This window comes from Chamaea fasciata, unplaced genomic scaffold (assembly GCF_029207755.1).
Source record: "Chamaea fasciata isolate MVZ Bird 193981 ecotype frontalis unplaced genomic scaffold, bChaFas1.0.hap1 SCAF_17, whole genome shotgun sequence".
In the NCBI taxonomy this organism is placed as follows: Eukaryota; Metazoa; Chordata; class Aves; order Passeriformes; family Sylviidae; genus Chamaea; species Chamaea fasciata.
In genome coordinates this window covers 11182307-11196425 of record NW_027094102.1, presented here as the reverse complement: position 1 = coordinate 11196425, position 14119 = coordinate 11182307, and positions in this window count along the sequence as shown.

The following is a 14119-nucleotide window of genomic DNA, read 5'->3' as shown; positions in this document are numbered from 1 at the left end:
TCAGAGGGTGCCTTGTTACCTCCTGCCATCGAGGAAACAGGTGGTGCCCACTGCTCTGCACAACACATCACCTTTCTAACCACCCTCCTGCTGTGGCCTGGATCCTTCCACCATTCCTTCAGCAATGCCTGGAATCGTCCTTGAACAGTTTCAGTTCCCTGACAAGCTTCCTTGGCCATTTCAGTGCTCTTGCTCTTTCTGCTGTGGCCCTGCCCTACAAGGAGAGGCTCCTCCACACCCCACAGGGCAGAGACCTGAGGAGAAAAGGAGAGATGCTGATGCTGTCACCAGCAGATGATACAAGTCCGTGTCAGACAGGCTGTTTGTTTCTGCTGGGCTTGGCTGGAGGTGCTTGGGTGCTTTTATACAACTTGACATCCACCCCTCAGATAAGCTGCATCCCCAAAAAGGCCAGAGACTGGCGTATCGTCCTGTGATGCTATGTGTAGCTTTGTCCAGCACACGCCACGGGGAAGAGGAACAGCCGCAGCCCAGGCAGTTCCACAAGCTGCTGCTGGCAGGGCTGTTCCAGCAGTGCCTGTCAGGTCTGGGGGAGCTGGACACTGGTAACCAGGCAGAGTTGTTGTTTGTTACCCCCTCGCGGTCTCTTGGCTTTTCATCTTGATTAAAGACCATGCTGAAGGATGGAATTAGCAAGGCAGGGTTCCTAATCCATCCCTGCTCCTGCAATCCAGTCATCTGCCCACGTGCTCCTCCTCGGGGCCACCAATTAGGGGCACCAGCTGCTAGTCCTGGTGCCAGGGCCAGCAGCTATTAGTGCACAGACCATTAGCTTTAAAAGGCATTTGGAACTTCTGAGTGCATTTGGCTGCTGTGATTGACACACACCACAGCCATGTGTGGCTCGCTGGCCTTTCTGTCAACCATTTTTTTCTCCAAAAATATCACTGGCTTACTGGAGTGATCTTGGTGGAGCATCTCATAAAAGCGTCTTACCCAGGACAGTCAGGTCCTGTGTTAGTTAAGGAGCTGCTGCCTTCTTTAACCAACTCCCTTGGCATCTCTCCTCCAAGACAGGAATGGCAGTGGGTTGTATGAAAGGTTGAGGATCTGGTCTCTATTTTTAGCCCTGTCATTTACCCAGTTAATGGTTCCAGGGAAGTCATTTCCCATCTTTCTGCTTCAGCGACCCCATCTGTAAGGTGGTAATGATGAGTTCTGTACCATAGGGTTTTGAGATCTGTGCTTGTAAAAAATACAGTAAAACTCAGAATTACCATGTCTGCCTAAAGTAGGGCTGGAGAGGAAGCCCCACGAGCCTTTGCAGCAGTACCTGCATGGATTTTTTTGCAAATCCTGTTCTGCCATGGCACCAGGCTTGGATCCACTCTGCTGACCTTGGCAATCTCCCAGGGTCAGATCACTGGGAGCTGTAGCTGTCCCTGGGTCCCCAGGAGTGGTGGCACCAGTGAGCTGTGCATTTCCCAAGAAAATGACAGGAGAGCATGACAGAGGGTGCTTTTATGACACACTTTATGGCTGATCAGTCCATCAGCGTGGCCAGAGGCATTCAGTCGTTGATTTCAGCTCGTTTGCCTCACACCGCCTTCATTTCCTCAGTCTCAATCAGAGCTCAGTGCTGGGCTACTCAGCCCACTCTCCACTCTAACCTGGGACAACCACCACCTCTCCTCCCTCCTCCTGCCTCTCCCTCTGCCCAGCTGGGTCTCAGCTGGCTTCCAGCAGGGATTCTGCCACGAGGACCTGCTCTTTGGGAAGATTAATGGAATTGGATGGGAGTCTACCTGAGATTAGTGCTGGCACACCAGGTTCATGTTATTGAGGCCAGTGCCAGGAGGGAGAGCCAGAACACCAGGCTGTGAGCTCTGTGTCCTTCGGCAGATGGGGCACGTCCACCAGGAGACACCTGGCTGCCCAGCCATCAACCCTGACCTTCAGGGATGAGCCAAATGGAAAACCAGAGCCTTAACTCTCAAAAACAAGTTAAAAGCCTCTCTGAGCCCACTGCAACCTGGCTGCAGGGAGATCCTCCCATCTCTTTCCCAGCTTTTTTGTTTAAAGCAGAGCCACCATGGAATTTGGAGTTCAAATCCATATCCAAATCTCCAAAAGGAACATTAAAATATGAAGTTCTGATGAAATTTCCAGGCCTTCCTGCTTTATATAACTGGCAAATACCAGCAGAAGTATTTTAAAAACATTTTAATATGATGGCCCTTAGCTAGATTCTTGACATGCAAACATTAAATCAGTGTCACTCCAAGCTGTTTTTTAATCTTGGGCCTGGCAGATTTTTCCAGCTCAGGACAGTTCTTTTGTCATTTGAAATAACTTTTCCCTCAGCAAGACACACATCCTTCAGCTTACCCAGATGGTCTCCTCCTCCAAGCTAGAATAATGTATTTAAATTTATCCAATGGTTTTCATGACTCAGATTTCCCGTAACTGGCTGGTTTTTAACCGTCCTCTGCTCCACCTGTTCAGACATCACAGCAACCCTCTCCCTGTGCAGGAGAGGTTCATACAGCAGTTCCAGAGAAGCTTCACAGTCACAAATCCCACGGTCTGCAGCTTGGTCTGTGGCAGTTCTGGAGAGGAACCGTGGCTTTTAGAGTCTGCTTCAAAGTTTTGTTTCTTCTGGGGAGGAAAGGTACATCCTGAAAGTAGCCATGTAGAGCTCCTGCTCCTATGGAAAGGCACAGTTTTATTCCACCACAAAGCTCTGTCCCCTGAATGTTTCTCATTTAACAACAAACCAAATTCAATAGAAAACTCATCCAGCAACCACAAACACAACAAACTCACTGTCCCCATAAACAGATTATTTTCTGGACTACAGAAGAGAAATGCAAATCCTTGCATACAGAGGTTTCAACCTCTGAGTGGATTACATCAGGACCACAGGCAGGGGTTTTAAATAACACATAAGGGATCAAGGTAACCCTCTGTACAGCTGTTCCTTGAGATCTGAGCTCCTGCAACACACAGGTCCTTTGGAAAATGTCACCGGGGTCTGCTAACAGGACACCTACTCAAACAAAGATATTTTCGGACAAAAAAAAATGTCCCAAGGTCCTGCTGACATTCAATAAATCCTTTGAAACTGCTGACAGGAATATGAGGTGGCTCATCATGGCCTGGAGCAGCTGAAAGCCAAATGCAGGGAAAGCAGGTAGGAGAGAAGATGAAGTGAGATGATGTTGAGAGAGGAAGAGATGGAAGGAAGAGGGATGAAAGGCTGGCTATTGCATGGATGAGCTGTTAGTTTGGGTTTAAATGCAATTTGGAGTTTGAGAAGGCAGAAGTTAATTAAACTACAGGATACTGTCCTGCCACCATTTTCCATAGCCTATTTCCAGCTGCCACAGAAATCACAAACCATTTAAAACCATTCAAAACCATTCCTCTGTCCTATCCCAGACCCCACAGGGAACAAACCACAGGCAAGAACCTGGCTCCAGAAAAGGACAAATGATGGCAAACAAAGTCTTGCTTCAGTAGCCCAAGAGCTCTGATAATATGACACAGTTTACTCCAGCCAGCGTGGGCTGTATCAGCTTAGAGGTAAACAAGGTAAATGTCCAGATGCAGAAACCCAAATGAACAAGAGATGCTGTGTGTTAGAAAATTAATCCCCTGGCCATAAAAGACAAAACAGGAAGGGAAGATCAGCAAGGGTTAACAGGCAAGCAACTAATTACAGATTAAATTAACTCTTCAACCATGTGCACAATCAGACAAAAAACATTATAAACATAAGGCAGCAGTTTTGGAAGCAAAATGATGACAAAATTATCCTACATCACCCCCTGGCTCAAGCAGCAAAGCTCTACTGGAATACATCAAAATGGAGCTGGTGGGGAGCCTTCCAGGCTCTTTATTTTAAGATGTAAGGAATATTTTGGGATTAAACACAGAGCACATGATCTCTCAATCTGTCATGGTGACAACACGCCCTTACATCCTCTGACCTTAGAAAGACAATAATTTGTGAGGCTGCCTGATGCTCATCCATCCTTCAGGATGTTCAGAGGCTCAGCTTTGCCCCTTCCACCAGGCACCTACTGAACCTGCTCAGGCTGTGTCCGTTAAAATCCTGGACTCCGCAGCCCAGAGGACAGTGCGAGATGGATGGTGTTGGCATGCAGCCACTTCAGGGAGAGAGACAGGATCAGCCTGCCATGGACAGGGACAGACTGATGAAACCTTCAGGACTGGCATGCCATTACCTTGTTTGCCAAACTTGTTACAGATGAGTCGTGTATTTCCAGTGTTCTGCCCCTAACCCCAGGGACAGAGCTGGCATCTGGACTCTTGTAGGAATGGGGTAAAAAGCTGGCCTGTCATTTCTTCTGAGTGCAGCTAAGAAGCAATTTGTAAGTTCACATATGAAGCTGTTTTGGAAATGAGAAGTTCCTTTAACACAACAATCTATTCTGAGGGTGAAAAATAAGTGCACCTGTGATAACAAGGGATTTGTCCCATGAGAATCAGTACGGAAAATATGTGAACAATCCGAGAATATATAGGTTTGATGGTCAAGTAAAATGTCTTTTACTAACCAATAGAATAATTAACAAGAAATAATTAACCAATTAAAGTTGCCCTTGAGGTTTCAAAAAACTGTATAAAAGACAGCATGTGGCCATAATAAAGAACCTTCTGAACTTTTACGGTGTCACTCTCTGTGTTGTGACCGTCCCAACAATAGACTCTGAGTGTCAGACGACAAAGGATGCAGAGGCATGGTGGTGCTGTGGTTGGGAGACAGGCCATAAATGTGCTACTTCACTTCCAAAATACTCTTTGTATCTTAAAATAGGGTGCTGGGAAGGCAGCTCCCATTGGCCCGAAAGCAGAGCTCAGCAGGGTTCAGGGCTGTGCATCTTCAGGAAGTCAGGGAGTTTGTTCGGAGCAGAGTGGAGTGGCAGTGATGGATGTGGCCAGAACACACAGCTCTTCATTAAATGGTGATGAGTTAATGAGTTACTGTGGCCTTTCCTGCAGATCAACCTGAAAGTGCTATTTGGACAGGCAAGGATATGCTTTCAAACTTCTTACATTTAAATTTCATTCTCTTTCTTTTTTTTTTCTTTTTTTTTTTTTTTCTTTTTTTTTTTTACATCTGGGACTTTTGATAAGGGTTTTATTCTTATGAAGTTTCCACAGCATTAAGATCCTTCCATATCTATCCTCACTAACCTCCAGTCATACCTTGGAGTCTCAGCATATACACTAACTAAAATTCTGGTGAATATCGAGAATTCAGGAACTTCCTGTGGGGAAAAAATAGCAAGCAAGAATCAACTTTAAAAAAAAAAAATAAAATGAGAAGATGAAAGAAAAAAAAATCCAGGTAGTAGTGATTGATCTGATTTCCAAACTCCCCCCAAATGAGAGTAGTCTCCAAAAGTCAAACACAGAGCATTATTTCATGTTCTCTGCATTAACCTTTGGAGTTCAAAATGCTCATCTGTTCCTCTGTCCCCTCACAGTGGCGTTTGCAAATGACACGAACATTTGCCTCTGTGCTCTCCCTAATGCAGCCCAGCCTTGCAACAATTTTCTCTGGAGTGAGTTCCAGCGCAATTTGCTCCTGCTGGTGTCTGTCTGTCATCACACGTGTCAGCCCAGCCACTCCCAGCTGGGATGGGCAGGAAGGAGACAAAAGGTCACCTTCTACATACAGTGTGTTCTCCTGGAGGCTGGAGGGAGCAGGAGTAGCCCCAAAATTTCTGTCTACCTGTCAGGAATCAAATGCTTTTCCCCCTTTTCCTCTGCATTTTATTCCCCATGCTGCCAGTGTGGCTTGGTGCCTCTGGGAGCAGGAGAAGGTGCTCAAGGCAGATGGAAACAAACCAGACCCACTGCAGGGCTGTGGGAGCTGGTGCTGCTGAGAGGGAACTCCAGAAGCTGTGATGTTTTTCTTTAGGGAGAGGATCCCTCAGCAGCCTTTGGGTGCTGACAGTGCCCTGACACCCCCAGGCTGTGCTGGGCACTGAAATGAGATCTGGCTCAGAGAATCACAGAGTGGTTTGGGGAAGGACCTCAGGACCATCTCATTCCACCCCCTGCCATGGCAGGGACACCTTCCACTGTCCCAGGGTGCTCCAAGCCCTGTCCAACCTGGCCTTGGACACTTCCAGGGATCCAGGGGCAGCCACAGCTTCTCTGGGTACCCTGTGCCAGGGCCTCCCCACCCTCCCAGGGAAGGATTTCTCCCCAAAATTCCATCTATCCCTGGCCCCTTCCAGTTTGAAGCTACTCCCCCTTGTTCTGTCACTCCATACCCTTTACAGAAGCCCCCCCAGCTCTCCTGGAGCCCCTTCAGGTTCCAAAGGGCCACAACAAGGTCACCCCAGAGCCTTTTCTTCTTCAGGCTGAATGATCCAACCTCTCTCAGCCCTTCCTCACAGCCTCTCCTCACTGTGGTGGGCTGTGTCCACTGTCCACAGGACAAACAACCTCTGTCCCATCCTACACTCCCAGGACTGGCTTGGGAGGGAGAGAGAAGAATGGCAGCGGAGGGGAGAGAAGCCAGATCATCCATCTTTATTGGGAAAGGATCTCATCCTCACTGCAGGCAGAGCCACAAGGATTTTCTTTTTGATCCTTGAGGTATATTTTCTTACTGTTTCTGTGTGTGACACCAGTCAAAAGGGATTGTGGGAAAAAATATAAATGATACTTTTAGCGTGTTATAAATGGAGCTGTATCATCCCAGTGATTCAGTGAGAGCAGAAGACTATGGGATAGTCAGGAATAGAACAGAGCTGGGAGATTTATTTCCCATTAGAGTGAGGGAGATGAGGAACAAGGGGGCACAGGCAAAGGCAAATAATTTGATGGGGAACCAGAACCAAAATGTAGAAAAGGCAAAAATCAAATCAAGACAGGCTTAAAGTTTTCCAGTGAGATGTTTCACTCCCCCAAGAAAAGGGGTCTATTCTACAAAAGGACATGTTCAGGGACACTCCCAGTTTTAATGGAACTGTTATTATTTTTTAGTTTTCACCAAATAACCAATCCAAAAAACTGTTAGCACCTCCACTAAAGAAGTTAAGTTGCAATATACTTATTTCCATTGAAAGCATAGGTGAAAGCAAAGGCTTATGTACAATTCTACATTCAATAAAATCTAAACCTTCCATCAATGAAATCTAAATTTTCCCATCAATAAAATCTAAAATCAACCATTTTTAAGTCGGAAAATAAAAAAAAAGAAAAAATATTGAAGGAAAAGCAGACATTCTCAAGGAAAGCAAGCTAGATGGCATGGGAAGTAAATCTACAGAAAGCTTTACATACAATTTTATTCCCTTGACCACCTCTCTTTATCTGTTAAAGGTTTTATCTCTCTCTACAAACCCTGTCTTAATGTAGCACTTAACCCCCACTAGCCACACATATTTGAAACAACTCAGCCTATTTCAGAGCAGGAGAGGGGGCTGTGTCATATCAGGCTGGCAGAGGGATGCACCTTGGCTGCCTCAGGAAAAGGGCCCCATTGCTCCATCCCTCTCTTCTTGGAGCTTTATTTTGTTGTGCCTTAACTGTGTTCCCCAAGCACCTCATCCCTCATCTCTCCTTCTTCCATCCCTGATGCTTCCTCTTGCCCTGTGAAAAGTTCTCAAAAGTCACTAAAATAGGAAAATACAGACAAACACCCAGGTGGTACAAATTTAGTAACATGAATTGCAGAAAAGATTTTTTTGTTTTTTTCCATGCAGGTTGTTCCAGCACAGGAAACAATTGATGCAAAAGGCACATTTTGCAGCATGTGTCAGTGCACAGAGCCCCAGCACAGATTTCAGTGGCAGCAGCAATAGCTGTGAGGAAGCTGATCTGTAGCATCCAGGATAAAGTAATGAAGCAACGAAGACACTAAACTCTTTTACTGTGCAGCCAAACCAAATGTCTTTTGGTCCTTCATGCATGAGTCTTCTAAGCGTAAACTTTTCACAGTAAGAGAAAGGAAATCATGCTCAGACTTTAGTGAGAAGAATGACTCAGATAGCCCCAGGCAGCAAAGATCTGAGCAGATAAAGAACAGCTTTTTGACTGCCTTTGGAAAAGTATCTGGTGATTTTTGTTCCTGTGCAATATTGCTTTAAACCCACACAGAGGTTAATGGCAGATCACTGGGAAGATGTTATTGTGTTGTTTCCTTTCAAGATGCTTCCTCTCCTTTTCCAGAGGTGTAGGGCCAAGTGGGAGATGGAAGCCTGATCCCCACTCCTTAAGCAGAGATCAGCACAGTCCTGGGTCTGAGCTTGGCACTGGACCCTCTATTGCTCTGAGAATGAAATGGAGCATTGCTTTTGTAGGGTTTGCTCCAATGCAGTTTTCAAAACTACGAGCTAAAAGCCGAACATCTGCCTCATGACTAACCCAGGAACCCAGGGCATTTGTTGGGAATCTGGTGCAGAGAGGGCAGGGGGAAATATACTTTGAGAATTTCCATTACTGGAGGATGTCAGCAGTTCCCATCTCTGCAATGAGCAGAGTTCCTCAGAGGAGTCCCTGGCTGCTCTGCTCTGCTCTGACAGCAGCAAATATCTCCAATTCCAAGTGAAAATAGCGTGTGGAGAAGACATTCAGTGAAAACAGGTGAAAACGACAGTGACAAACAGAAAAGTGACTGAAGAACCCCAGGGCAGAATCCTGTCCTAAGGGAGCAGCAAAGCATTCCCACTGGTTTCCACAGATTCCTGTGAGTTCTTTCATCAGTAAAACCTCCAGACAGGCACAGAAGGATGTGTCATGAAAGGTTTTGTTCCCATTGTCCATCCTGGTGGTCAGAGATCAGGTAGGGTGCCCCATCCTGCCAGCAGCACGGCTCTCATGTGGAAGTGGCTATGGCCTCTTGACCTCCTCTGGCTCTAGGATGAGGAGCAGGGCCTTTCCCTCTCCTGCATGGGCAGGATTTCTGGCATTTGTCCCAGAATGAGGAGCAGAGCATCACAACTCTGCCTCACAAACATGATGGATTCCTAAGAGAGGGATGAGATGGGATGGAGAGCAGAGTGTCCCTCTGCTCTGCACGAAAACGTGCCTGCACTCCCCTCCCCTCTGGCACAGCCTCCACAGGCTGCCTCCCTGCCCAGGCACCAAACCTCATCCCCACCAGCCCCAGCAATCCCAGGGGAAATGAGATCACCTCGTTTGATCAGCTGAACTCCTGCTTAGCCACGGGAGATGGGCTCCCCAGGGCTTCCTTCCAGCTCTGTAAATCACTCATCCCAGGCAGAGCTTGGCTGGAAGGTGCCTCATCCCTTCCAGGACTCACAGCCCTGCCCTTCTCCTCCAAAGCCGTTTGTTTGGAAAGGGCAAAGAGGGGTGCCAGCAAAGCCATGACTAACGCCTGGCGAATTCCCAGCAGAGAGGCAAAGCAGCTCCCAAGGAAACAGAGCCCTCTGCTTTCCTGACCCGGGCTGTGACAGCTGAAGAGAGAGCTTGCTCTTACCAGCAAGAATAAACACTTTCCTCATCTGAGATCTGCGAGGGCAGCTCTCCTCCTGATTTACATCTGCAGGGCCAGCAGTGCCAGGGCACTGAGCGCACCAAGGACCTGCCACAAAGCACTGCAGGGATTAACCCAGAGGAAAAAGCTGCTGTGACCCTTGCCCTGACCTCTTTTGGTGTTAAGTGCTGAAGTAATTGCTCAGTTTTCATTGCAAAACTCACCTTCGCTTTCCCCAAGTAGTTGTTGCCTGCTTTGGGGTTGGCCTGTGGAGTTCTAACTGCAGCATTCAAGTTCAGAGGTGTGGAACAGCTGCCAAATTCTACAGACACCTTCAGGAGGAGCTGCTCTTCACTTGAGCCGACTAAGAAGGTTCTGAAAGTAGCAAACAAACAGCAAAAATGGTGTTGCTTAATAAATGGAAAATACAGGACATGTGAGCTGTTTACAACAAAAAAGCACCTAGGCTCAATGAAGTTGAGGAAATATCTATTAAAATGAAGAATACGTCAAATTACAATTATTTTCCTTCTCAGATGTGTACGTTTTAATTTAGTAATTTTTTGTGTGTTTTATAGGTCCTACATTATCAGGTCATTTGTAAATTCCAACATCTTTACGTGCATTTTAAGTCACATTTGTACCCCTATGACAATTAATTCTTCACTCAATTAATATTTTTCCATTTACCAGAGAGGTATAAAGTCTTTCATCTTTACCAAAAAAAAAAAAAAAAATCCTTTTAATCATCTCCAACGTTGTGCTTCAGGCAATATTTTCTAGGTGTGCTCGGAAGCTGGGAAACAATTGCACAGAGCTGGAACTGCCAACACTCATTCTCCATTTGGAGGAAATTCCAGCATTTTAGTGCCTTGTCTTTAGGAGGAGGGATGTTGCACAGGAATTGTGCATTTTGCCCCCAAAAAATTGCTTTTCCTTTCTATAGAAATATCAAACCTCTTGTCCCATCCAGTGCACAGGAGCACTAAAGGACCTGCCTCCAGCACCTAATCCTAGAGGGTAATTTCCCCCTTGGTGAAGCTGATGTGACAGGCAGCCCCCACTGAAGGGCTCCTGAAACAAAAAACAATAAGGAAGCTGGTGTGAGCCTCACTCTTCCCAGGCTTTTCCCTTTGCAAGGGTTGATTCAAGAGCTCTGAATGCTCAAGGGTGAGAGCAGAGTGTCTCTGCAGAGTAACTTTGCAAAGCAGCACTGCAAAAGCTCAGAGTCTGAACTGCACAAGGAATTCATGTCAGCAAGGAACAGCAGTACCTGAGAGCACGAACTGCACAATAAATGGCCCGTGGCTTCCTGCACTAAAAAAAAAAAAAAAGAAAAAGAAAAAAAAGAGAGGAAAGTTCACAGGGTAAAATATCACAAGGAAGGAAACTATTTTAACCATATAAATGAGCGTATTTTAAAGAAAATGGGGTTTGGCTTAGCAGAAGTAGTTTGAGCCAGGAGTACTTTGCTGGTACAGAGGGAACTCAGGATCCAACTTTGCTTTGGTGATGCTGTGCCAACACAGCCCATTATGCAAGAGAGGACTTTTAAATCCTTGTTTCAAAAAATAGGTCAGACTGAGCTCAAACACTTCCTTGTAGAAATGCAGCTTAATGTGGATTTGAGTGACTACCGTGGCTCAGCGCCAGGCAGCAACTTCAGAGATGTTGCTGAGAAATGTCCTTCAACCTTCTTGTGCTTCAGTCTTCCTCCTTCAGAGAAGGCGAGTAAAGCAACAAGACTGAGAGGCCTCCATGAAGGAAAAATTCACAGGCTTTTGCCGTGGAAAAGCTACACCCAGCAGCTCAAGGCATTGATGGCAGGGCAGGTGTCAGCTGGTGCTGCTGCTGGACCAGGAATTGCCTTGAGGGGAGCAGAGGGAGTTTCTGTCTGAGGTGGAATGAGCAGAGAGCTGGAGCCCTGCCTGCTGCAGACACAAGCAGCCACATCAAAATTTCATTTCAAACACAGGGCAGGATTGACTGGAGGGGGACACAGTGGCAAATTCTTTTATCCATCCTAATTTCATGGCTAGATCTCTGTAAGAGCTAGGACAATGATTCCGAAAGGCAGCATCACAAAAGTGTTTCATTATTTTGTTGCATTTTTTTTCTTAATGCTTAAAGCTTGACATATTCAATCAGTTCTATTTCTCCTGTTACGTTGTGGGTTGGTTAATTGCAGAAGCAAAAAAGGGTGCCTGATTTATTATGTATAGAGCTTTGGAAAACTACAAAAAGCAGAAGCACAGACAAGTCACCCAGCTCCTCACTAATGGCTTTCAGCAACGATGAAATGAGACTAGCTGTAGTAAAAATGCAAATAAAAAGCAATGTATGAGTTCAGGCCTCTGTCTTCATTAGAGAATCGATGTGAAATGCATTAATTCAGGCAGCCAAAAGTAAAAAAAAGAGGGACATAAACACCGGTCTGTCATCAACATGTCAGTGGCCCTGGCAGCAAAGAAATGTTGCCAAATTCCTACGAATTCCTAACCAAATTCTTGTATTCCAGCATATGGCAACTTACACCTCCCACTACCACAGGTGGGCTCTAGGAGCCTGTGTCAACAGTTCAGAGAACAAATCTCAGGGAAAAAACGGCCAGTTTCACCTGGGGGCAGGAGGAGCCTCTCTTGAAATCTGTTCCATGATGGGAGTGTGAAATTCCAAGCCCCATCGAACTCAACTTGCACAAAATTTTAACCAGACCTGTTGACCAGTACAGAAATGTCCACTGTGTCTTGGCAGCTGGCAAAATGCCTGTCCTGCTGCAAGGAGGGCTCCAGCTCAGGGACCGCTCCTGTTCTCAGCTTTTCTGTCACCCTCAGGAGCAAAAACCACCAGCAGCTGCATGAGAAATCCCCAAGGGGAAGATCCAGACCCCAAATTATTCCAGGTAAAATGTAAGATAAATTCACCAGCAATACCAGCTGCTTTTGAGGAATCCATTGCACAGCCATCAGCTCATGACAACTCTTGGCTTTTAAAGACTGAGCCAGTGACACAGAGGAGAGAGATCTTCATGCAGCTGCCAAACCTCAGGGCCCCTTGATGGGGAAGCAGCTCTGATGAGGCCATGAGCCCGTGCAAACCGGAATTAACACTGAGAAAATGGACCTCAGACCTGTGCAAACCAGGATTAGCACCAAGAAAATGGACCTCAAACCTGTGCAAAGCTTCCCCTCGCTGCCTGTGCACAGGTGTGGGTGTGAATCAAACTTCTACTCTGCTCTCTGCCAATTAATAACTCCAGATAAAACACACCAGGGAGAGACTGACAACATCAGAGATTTTGTGTGCTCTCCTGCCCTGATAGACATCGTAGCACTTTACTGCTGTTTTACATGTCCAAATATTTGCCTGGATGAATAGACTTAGAATAGTTTGAGTAAGCTGCACTTTGGAAGCTGGATGAGTCACATCATGAAGAAATATTCTGGAAAAGGTCTACAGCACAATTACAGACAGAAAAATGAAAGAAGTCGGCACTCAACAATGTATCAAGGGTAGAAGTATCCAGACTAGGTTTGCCAAAAGAGACCTTTTCCCCAGTCTAATATTTATGACAACTTGTTTCATAAAATAATCCATTGGATTGGAGTGCCTTTTTAAATAATAAAATACCTACTTCTTTCTTTATCTGGACACAGAATATCCCATGTGAAGGAAAAGAAATTGAGCAGTTTGAGCAAAAACCTGCCTGGCATGCTGGGAACACCCTTGAGAACACGACATAAATATTTGAAAATAAGATTTTATACTCTTCTGTAATTCTACTTGTAGCACAAGGAAGCAGGGAACCACAATAACACACTCACTGTAAGAGAAGGCTCAAGTTATAATTTTGTGTCTCTCAGGGTGCAGTGAGAAGCCTCACACGCCTCAGACAGCCAAGTACAGATTTAGCAGGTTATGTAGATCAATTTCAGACAGAGAATTAAGGAAGCAAAAAAGTGATATTCCCACCATTAAATATAGGTTGGAGTCTTAATAAGGCACAAAGTGAGGGGAATGAGAAGCTTTGAAATTGAAGTTATTATGTGCTGCATCAACTACCAAAAATTACACACTAATATCATTCTCTTGCTTTTATTCCCCTCCACTTCAGCAAAAACCCACTCCTCTCAGTCTCTCTCTGCAGGTACAACTGCTCCTGTCTCACAGATTGGAAACCACTCTCTGCTTACACAGTGGGCTCTTCCCCACCAAAATGAAACATCCTCCCCAAAATGCCCCAAACCCAACAACTTCACCATGGATCCCCCATGTCGAGATGTGCACCCAAAGTCACACCACAGCAAAGGTTCAACCACATCAGTAACAACACATATGAAAATGGTGTTTTATGAGGCAGAGAACCTGTGCAGAGAGACCTAAAAAAAACAAAACAAAACAAAAAAACCCCACAAGCACCATTTATAGGGGAACAGAAGACCAAGGTGAAGACTAGAAAGCTGCAAGACCAAAGGCAAGCATGGGTGATTTTCTTGGCAATCAGGACTTGCAAATCAAGTCCACCTCCTGCCCTGGTGGCTGATTGCCAGGAACAAGTTAATTAACCATCACTAAGAAATGTGCTTGCATGGTCTAGCCTAGCCTTTAACTAGCTGGCTCCACCTCTCCCTGGCAGCTCCCCCTGACTGACCTTCTGTAATTGCCCATGGGCCA